The 8,857-nt window shown below is 39.1% G+C and overlaps 1 non-coding gene across 1 annotated transcript; it reads left to right on the forward strand.

Annotated features, from left to right (window-relative positions):
- The first annotated feature begins 8,213 nt into the window (after nucleotides 1-8,213).
- LOC118486049 lies at nucleotides 8,214-8,319 on the forward strand. Its single transcript, XR_004877905.1, has one exon. It is a non-coding gene; the product is annotated as a small nucleolar RNA R71 (small nucleolar RNA).
- The last annotated feature ends 538 nt before the right edge of the window (nucleotides 8,320-8,857 follow it).

The raw sequence follows: 8,857 nt of genomic DNA on the forward strand, positions 1-8,857 counted from the left end.
ATTCGTTCGGACTGACTTGAATCGCTCATCTGGACCGCTCATACGTCAAATCCTGGACCGCTCGAATTGATAAGTGTTGAACCGCCCATCCGAACATCATTCTTGGACCGCTCAAGTGAAAAGTTTTGGATCGCTCAAAATACATTGTCTGGATCACTTTTAAGAATTCCTTTGGACCGCTTTTCTGTCAGCTGCATTGAATATTGTGCTAAATCATCATGAATTCTGAGTTTTACAACGCCTTTGCTACACCGAGTACTCCAGCCGCAATTGCTCAAGCCATGAGTATTGAAAACGAGATAGGAACCACCCAGAAACCCCCGAAACTGATGAGTATTGAAGAATACTACGGGTGGAAAGATCGCTTTGAAAACTGGGTTCAGGCAAATCATCTCAGATCGTGGGAGTGCATATTGGAAAAGTACACATTGCCGAGAACAGAATTGCAAGTTATTAAACAAATATCCGAATTTACAGATCAAGAACGTGCAATGTACAAGGCAGAGAAAATGATGATCAGTTTGTTACAGCAGGCGATTAAAGAAGACATATTCATTTTGCTACAGCACGACAAAACTGCTAAATCAATTTGGGATGCTCTTAAAGTAAAATTCGAGGGTAGTGAAAGTATGCTCAAAAGCAAGAAGGCATTGCTTAAAAAGGAATTTGACTTATTTAGCAGTTTGCCGGGAGAGGATACTAAAAAGCTAATCGAGAGATACTGTCACTTGGTGAGATCATTATCAATGTTAGGAGTTGAAAAAGTTCGTGAGGAATGGGTTGATAAATTGGCGGATGCGTTACCTCAGAAAGAGTGGGGAACGTATTTGATGATATTGAAAAACACGGGTGTTTATGACAAACTAACAATCGGGCAGTTTATTGAGAAGTTAGAGGGGCAGGATCTGGAACAACAGAAGATAGCCCGGATGAATAGCTCAAGTGGTCAACAGGATGTTAAAATGTACTATAAAGGTAGTGTTCCAGTTTCTGAAGCTGAAAGAAGTCCAAAGATTCAAACCGCCTTCAGTGCTGGAGATTCATCAGAAAAAGCTGATCAGAGCTCAAACAAGATTAGCAGCGGGTTTTCATCATTTCCGAGTGTGAATCCGAAAGAGACTAACACAAGCTTTCAGTCTCAGAGTACAAAAACCGGAAATGGATACATAATTCAGTGCAACATAGCTCTCAACCTTCCAGAAGGTGAAAGCTTCTCTGAAGACACTGCTAAAGACCATATGGCACTTCTGGGTTCAGTTCTGTTATCCTATGAAGGTCTAGTTGCTGGTCGGATTGGAAATCCTATGCTCACCAAAGAGGATTACGATCAGATAGACGCCGAAGAGATGGAACTCATGGATATCAAGTGGTGTCTTGCTAGTGTTCTTCGTCGGGCTGAGAAATTCAAAACCATTACCGGGAGAAATGACTTTTTAGATGCTCATGTTTCAACTTTAGGTTTTGATAAATCTAAAGTTACTTGTTTTCGATGCAGGGAAAAAGGCCATTTTAAGCGGGAGTGCAAAGGAAGAGAAGCCAGCGGAGCACAGAATCCATTTGGGAAAGATGATTACTATCGTAAAGCTATCTATCAGCAAGTTGGTCAATCCCAAGAACCACAGACAGCTCACGGGAGAAAGATTGAAGACTCCAAAAGAGCATGTGTTGTAGATTTTAGCTGGAATGATTATATACCATCCGAAGCCACAGCAGCACGCATTATCGATCAAGATGATGAGAAACTACCAGAAGGTTTCAGTTGGGATATGTTTGTGGATGAGAAGGGAGAGTACAAAGCTTTCATTGCCAAGATTGTCCGAGAGCCAGATTTGTTTGCTACTTGGATGAAATCGATTGGTGTGAATGTGCCAAGTGAGAATGAAAAATCTGTGTCATCTGATGAAAATTCAGAAAGTACCGATGAACTTTCAGAAAGATCTGGAGAAATTTCAGACGGTTCAGATGAGAGTTTATCGAGTTCTGATGAGAGTGTACAAAATGAAATTGTTTCAGAAAAACCAGTTGTATTTGATAGAACACCGTCTGATTCTGGTGTTTCTGATAATGATTCTAAAAAATCTGTTCAGTTTGATCAGTCACCTGATCACAGCAGCAGTGATGATGAGGAAAAACATATAAATGTTGCTAAGCCTCATCTTTCTCCTGATAGTTTTCATTTATATTTTGCAGAACGGATGGAGAAACTGAAGGAAAAACGAGCTGCTCAAGAACAACAAACTGAATCTGAAGGTGATGTTCAAAATGCTGAGAATGTTGCTGAGAAGATTACTGAGGTTGTTAAAGAAGTGGAAAAGGTGATCGAAGTCGAAAAAGTGGTAGAAATTGTGAAAACAATCGAAGTTGAAAAGATTGTTGAAGTTGTAAAGCCGTGTGAGAAGTGTTTGGAAGCATGCAAGGATTGTGCAGTCAAAAACGACATCATTGCTGAGTATGAAAAGAAAAAGGAGCAGTTATTGTTCAATCTCAACTATGTGAAGGAATCATACGATGTATTGAACAAAACAGTAACTGGTCTACAAACAACAAACACTGAAAGAGAACAGGCGTTGACAATGATGAATGCAACTTTAATGTCGAAGCAAAAAGCTATAAATTTTTACATTGAAGAGAGTGCCAAATGGAAGCAAGAGTTGGAGAAAGAAAAGATTGAAAATGAAAGGATTAGGAGGTTATTGTTGAGCTATTCTACCTCTGATTATCTTATTGATCGTGTTTACCCAACTATTGCAGGTATGGAAGCTTTTCAAGACGAGAAATTGAAAGAAAAGAAAAACTGTGGTAAGAAACCGACTGTTAGCTATAACAAGTGTCCGCCTCCAATTTGGGATGGGTATTCACTAGGAAACCAAATGAGGAAAAACTTGCAAAAGCAGTCAATATACAGCTTAAAACCGACACAACTGACGTTTTACCAGAAAACATTGATGTGACGTTTACCTCATCCGATACTGATCATGAGTCTGAATTGATCAAAAAGGTGATCGATCAGGTGTTGGACACCGATGAGGAGACAGAGTCAAAATCTGAGTCGGGAAAGCCAAAGTCGCCAGTCAACAGTCAAAATTCGTCGGTTAAACGGTCTTATAGTAAAGAGTTTTTGTTATCAAAAGCTGATTTGAATGATGAAACATTCGAAGTTGTTTATACTTTGAATGGTTCTGACAAATTTTATTACAACAAAGAGTTTCCAATAAGAAGTGTTCGGTTTGACATGATCAAAAAGGTTTTCAAAATGACAGAAATTAATATTTCTGAAATAAAAGATTTGAATCTTATTAAAAAACCTAAAAAATACACTTCAAGAGTTCAACAACGTTTAAACAAGGAAAAATGTTACAATTCTGGTCCTGGTTTTCCAAAGAAACCTAACCAAAATCGTAGCTACAAAAAGAAAGGTTTAGGTTTTATTCCACCAGAAAATGATAAAAATATGAAAAATTCTAAAACGAAATCTGAATTTGTGTCAGGTGGAAGCTCAGACGAGGAACAAAAGAAACCGTTCTGGAAACAGTCAAATCAGGAGTTTCTTGCTGAAAGAAAGAAGAATGGAGTTGAGATTAGTTATCTAAGAGAGACTCGAACCTGTTACAGATGCAATGAAGTCGGTCACATTGCATGGAACTGTACACAGAATGCCAAAGCAAAACAGGGAGTTTCTCAGAAATTGAAAGAGAAAGTTGTTGATGTTGAACCACCGGCTAAAAAATTTAGAATGTTTGAGAATTCAAAATTCGAGGTTGGTGAATGTTCACAAAAGAACAAGTATGAGAAGAAAGGAAAAGACAACCAGATCTGGGTTGCAAAGAAAGATGAAGTAAATGTCGGTGATGAATCTGGTTCCACAAAGCCAGAAGAGCCACATGTTGAAAAGAAAACTTTACTAAATGATGAGGAATTTCCATCATTGAAGTTTGACGAAGTAAAGAAGAAAGTGGGAAAAACTGAGATTTCAAATCAGTTCTACAAAGAAAAGAATGATTTTGATGTCGAGAAAACATTCAACGGGAATGTTAAGAAGATATTTGGGAAAATGTTGAGTGGAAGAGCAAAGGGAGTCAAAGATTTTTACGCTACAAAAAAGGCTACTTACAACCCTACTGCTCAGGAGTTGAAATCCATCAAGTCTGAGAAGACTTGGATGGATGTTTGTTTTCCATGATAGTCTAAGGACTACGCCGGAGATCCCAAATTTATATCGTGGATCATGAATCGGCATCTTTCTAGTATTTGAGAAGTTTGAATGTTTGTGTTTAATGTTTGGATGTTTTGTTTACAGGTGAAAGGACTATGCCGGAGCTTCCAGGTTGGTAAGTGCGAAGCAGGAATCGGCATTCTGATTGATATAATGGTGATGTAGACGTAATATTCCTACAACAGGTAGTTTTTGGGTACCTACAAGTGGTAATCTTGATCCCACAAGTGGTATTTGTGGTTAAATTTTGAGATGTTTGTATTCTTTGAAGAGGTTACTTTTACAAGTGGTTATTTTTACAATTGGTTTAGAGATTGCTTGATTGCAAGTGGTAAATCAGGGACATTAAGTTGTACTTGATTTACTACCTATGGGTAAAAGATAGACAAGATGATGAACCACATCCCCGTTTTTAAAATTGATAAACCTATAAGTGGTTGTTATCAACACAAATTCATTTTCCGGAAAAATCATTTCGATTAAAACAAACTTTAGTGTTTTGAAATCTAAATGAGAAAATGATTTGTGATAGGGGGAGTTCAGATTGTTTATGCCTAGTGAATGGCGATTTGATGTGATTCAGTGTCAGTTGTCAAGTTTTTTGTACAGTTTGTTTTGCATTTTATATTTCTAGTAGGTCAAATATCTAGAAGTTTTCAAATTTTCTTTAAAATGTGTTTGCATTTTAGGGGGAGTAGGGGGATATTTTAGAAAATCCAAAAACATTTGAAAATTTGAAAAAGCCAAAAACATGATAAGATCAAAAATGAGTTTTTGTTGCGAAAAAGAGGAAATGATAGTACATCAGTGGATTATCACGGCACGCTAAAGAGATGTAAAGATTAAATAGTGTTAAACAATCTTACTGCGGATGTGTCAGTAGATTTTCGCACATTTAGTAAATTGAAACGAGATATAAACCTAATTCAAACTTACTTGATTCGTGGGTAACTATTCTTGAATATATGGGTAACCCCCGAAATCTTGTTTGAAAGGTCCCATATTTTGAGATACTAGGTCTTTATACTCAGTAATATCTGGGGTATTATCCCGGGACTTCTGCTGTATGGAAGTACTGACCTAGTCCCCGGATAATACTTTCTGCAAATGCTTGAAAAAGCGCCGCCCTCAGCATGCTGATGAAACAATAAAATTGATAGTCGCTGCTGTTGAAATGCAAAAAGATCCTCTAAAGGGGACCCACCAAAAGTCGAGCCGTCATCTCTCTGCTGAACGGAAGTTCTGACCTGAGCTCTCACGGTTTCGCATCTTACCCCTTTACAGATATCAGCTGTGGTATACTCACCTGTAAGACTGAATATTTTGGATCTGAATACGGGAGTATATTCAAGTGGAGTGATACACAATTAAGTTTAAGTCTCTAAAACATTAATATCGTATCTCGTATCAATTGAAAATTGTGTTGAAAATTTAAGAGGACAAACATACTGACAATCTAGGTAAATTGTTTAAAGCTTATAATGAATTCAAGCTTAACGGTGTTGGTGATTTGTCTCATAAACTGATATGATTCTCTTGCACGAACTCACAAAATTATTGTTTGTAAATATTTCATTGTGTGCTTTTCATTTCTTTATATTGAAAAATCCAAAAAGATTTTAGTGTGTTTTAGCTTAAAATTTTGAAAAAGGCAAAAAGATTTTTGACAACTGATGTTGGAAAACTGATTTTCAAAATTCCGAATGCTAAACATGATGAGCAGCTTTTGAGGGGGAGTGTTTGTATAAATCTGATTATTAAATCTAATCTTCTTCAAGTGGTTCATCATAGATTGTTTTCGAGGGGAGTCAAATGTTGGTGCATAGTTGTTAAAATCAATTTGCAAAAGAAATTTACTTTGAGGTAGAGTTTATGCAGGTTAGCCAGGCAAAGATCCTGAAGATGTTGCTGAAGATCAAAGGAATGCCAGCAAATCGAGAGGGGGAGTCTGTAGATAGAGAGAGAAAAGCTCGAAGACTGATCAAGACTGAAGATGTGAAGATACAGCATGGTGTGACTCGATAGTCGACTCCATCAACATCTGAGGGGGAGTCTGTTGGTGCACTACATCTGCTTATTAAGTCTTGTATCGAGTCATAAGTCTTAGATGTTAGATCTGTGCATGAAATTAGAGAAAACATGAAAATGTATAGATGTTAGGTTAGTGGGTCGCTCTTTAGTCCATTAGGTAAGTGGGCCGCTCGAGTGGTAACTAGGTGGATCGCTCGAGTGTCAATCAATGTGGGCCGCTCATGTGACCACATGCTGGGTCGTTTATATGTCATGTTGGGCCGCTTATTGGGCATGTCCAATAAGCGGTCCCAAAGCCCTATATATATACCTCTAGAGCGATCTCATTTGTAACGTTCCTGATTTTCGTACCGAAGTGCTGCCGGATCGAAAACAGGTTGTATTCATCGTCAAATCAATAGAAAAGAAGTTTAAAGTGATATACAAGCTATTCCTACGTTGATTACTTGTTTTCCGCACCTGTAATTGACGAAAACACCTCTGAACGACTCGTTCAGGTCGCCAAACGATCCTACAACAACCGTTGTCTCCACCCTTGCTAACGGACCAAAATCATATTGGTCATATAAGCCCCCGGTAAAATGCTAACCCCGGCTCCAAGAGCTAGCAACGCCTTAGCCATTTGAAAATTACCAACTTGTATGTTAATCAATGGCGTGCCCGGATCTTGGAGCTTAGGAGGAAGCTCCCCATTTAAAACTGCACTTACTTGCCCGGTTAAATCAACCCGCTTAGGCATTTTCTTCTTGTTTTGCCTTTTTTGTGTACATAACTCTTTTAACAATTTGGCATAGGCGGGTACTTGTTTTATTGCATCAAGAAGTAGAAGGTTAATTTTAACTTGTTTAAACATGTCCCACAACTCTTCTTTTTGGGGATCTCTTGATGCAATAAAATTTTTCTTTCCCGGGTCAAGTAAAGCCGATGGGAACGGGACTTGACTCGGTTCACCCTCAACTTTTTCATTTTTTTCACTTTCTTTATTTTCACCCACACCTGGTTTTTTAACATTTAATTCTTTAGGTTTAACCGGTGAAACTTCATCATCACTATCATTACCAGTGATGTCCTCAACTACCCCCTCAACCAATTCGGGTGACAAATTAGCTTTAAACTCTTTTCCACTTCTTAAAACACTAACAGGATGAACATTAACATTACCTTGTGACGTACCATGCGAAGGATTTACCTTAGTGTCGCTAGGAAGTTGACCCTTGCTTTTCTTCAATTCAGCCACGTCGGTTGCTAATTGACCCATTTGGGTTGTTAGTGATTGGATGGTCTTGTCACGAACCTCATCCTTTTGCATTCGAACTTCATCGAGTTGGTTCCGTTTTTGCATCTCCGTTTGCATGCTTTTTAGCATCTCCATCATCTCGTTTCCACCCGAAGACCCCCCTTGTTCTTGACCCGTTCGATATTGCCTTTGGTATCCTTGGTTATTCCCCCTTGATATCCACCTTGGTTATTGTAAGGTTGGCGTGAACCAAAGTTACCTTGGCTACCTTGAAAGTTCGGGTTAGCTTGATTTGAAGGGTTCCCATACCGAAAATTTGGGTGGTTCCTCAACCCGGGGTGATAGGTATTAGAGTTCATGTTGTTGTAGTTTCTACCACCCCCTCCTTGACCTTGAACCGCATGGACTTCTTCATATTGCCCTTCCACAATTCCTTGGCAATTTTCAGCCGCATGACCTATTTCATTACACAAAGCACAAACATCATAAATTTGGTTAGTAGTTTGAACATTACCATCATCTATTGCGTGCACTTGAGGTCGGCCAACGGCCGGTCGTGCTCTCCTCGATGCTTGAGCTTTTCTCTTTGATGTAGTTGCCATGCTCTCCAAAAACTCCCAATCATCGTTCTCGTAATTTGTACCAAAAGTCCCACCGGTGATGGACATTAAATTACGAGCATCTTCGGCACTCAACCCCTCGTGAAAGGCATTCATTAATTCCCACAATTCGATTCCATGGTGAGGGCAATTTTTGATCATCATATTGAAACGCTCAAAAGCTTCGTGAAACATCTCACCATGTTGTTGTTGGAAGCTTCTCAACCCCTTTCTTGCATCGTTGGTCTTTTGGGCGGTGTAAAACTCATCCAAGAAGGTTTGTTGCATTTCCCCCCATGTATATATGGATGCTGAAGGTAATGTGTAGAACCATTTTTTCGCCTTATCCTCCAAAGAAAATTGGAATAATACCAATTTAATATCGTCGGCTGAGGACCCTTGACTCCCAAGAGTATTGCAAATCGAGTCATAAGCCTCCAAATGAAAGTAAGGCTCCTCCGTCGCTAACCCCTTATATTTTGGTAAACTTTGCAAAGAGTTGGTCCTCACTTCAAATGTCCTCCCTTGATCATTGTGAGGAATGACTACCGGTGAAGGGTTATGAGTGATTACCGGCCTAAAATGTGCTTCGATGCCCCTCACGTTTTCTCTAAGGTGCCTCCTTGGTACACCGAACCTACCCCTTGGGGGAATAGGACCCATTGGCCTTGGCACATGCCCTTGTGGTGCAATTGGTTGTTGAAACTGTTGTTGCGGCATTAGTGGGCGTTGAGGTGGTCTTTGAAATTGTGGTTGTATATTCTGTGGCCGAACTTG

This window comes from Helianthus annuus, chromosome 13 (assembly GCF_002127325.2).
Source record: "Helianthus annuus cultivar XRQ/B chromosome 13, HanXRQr2.0-SUNRISE, whole genome shotgun sequence".
NCBI classification, from domain to species: domain Eukaryota; kingdom Viridiplantae; phylum Streptophyta; class Magnoliopsida; order Asterales; family Asteraceae; genus Helianthus; species Helianthus annuus.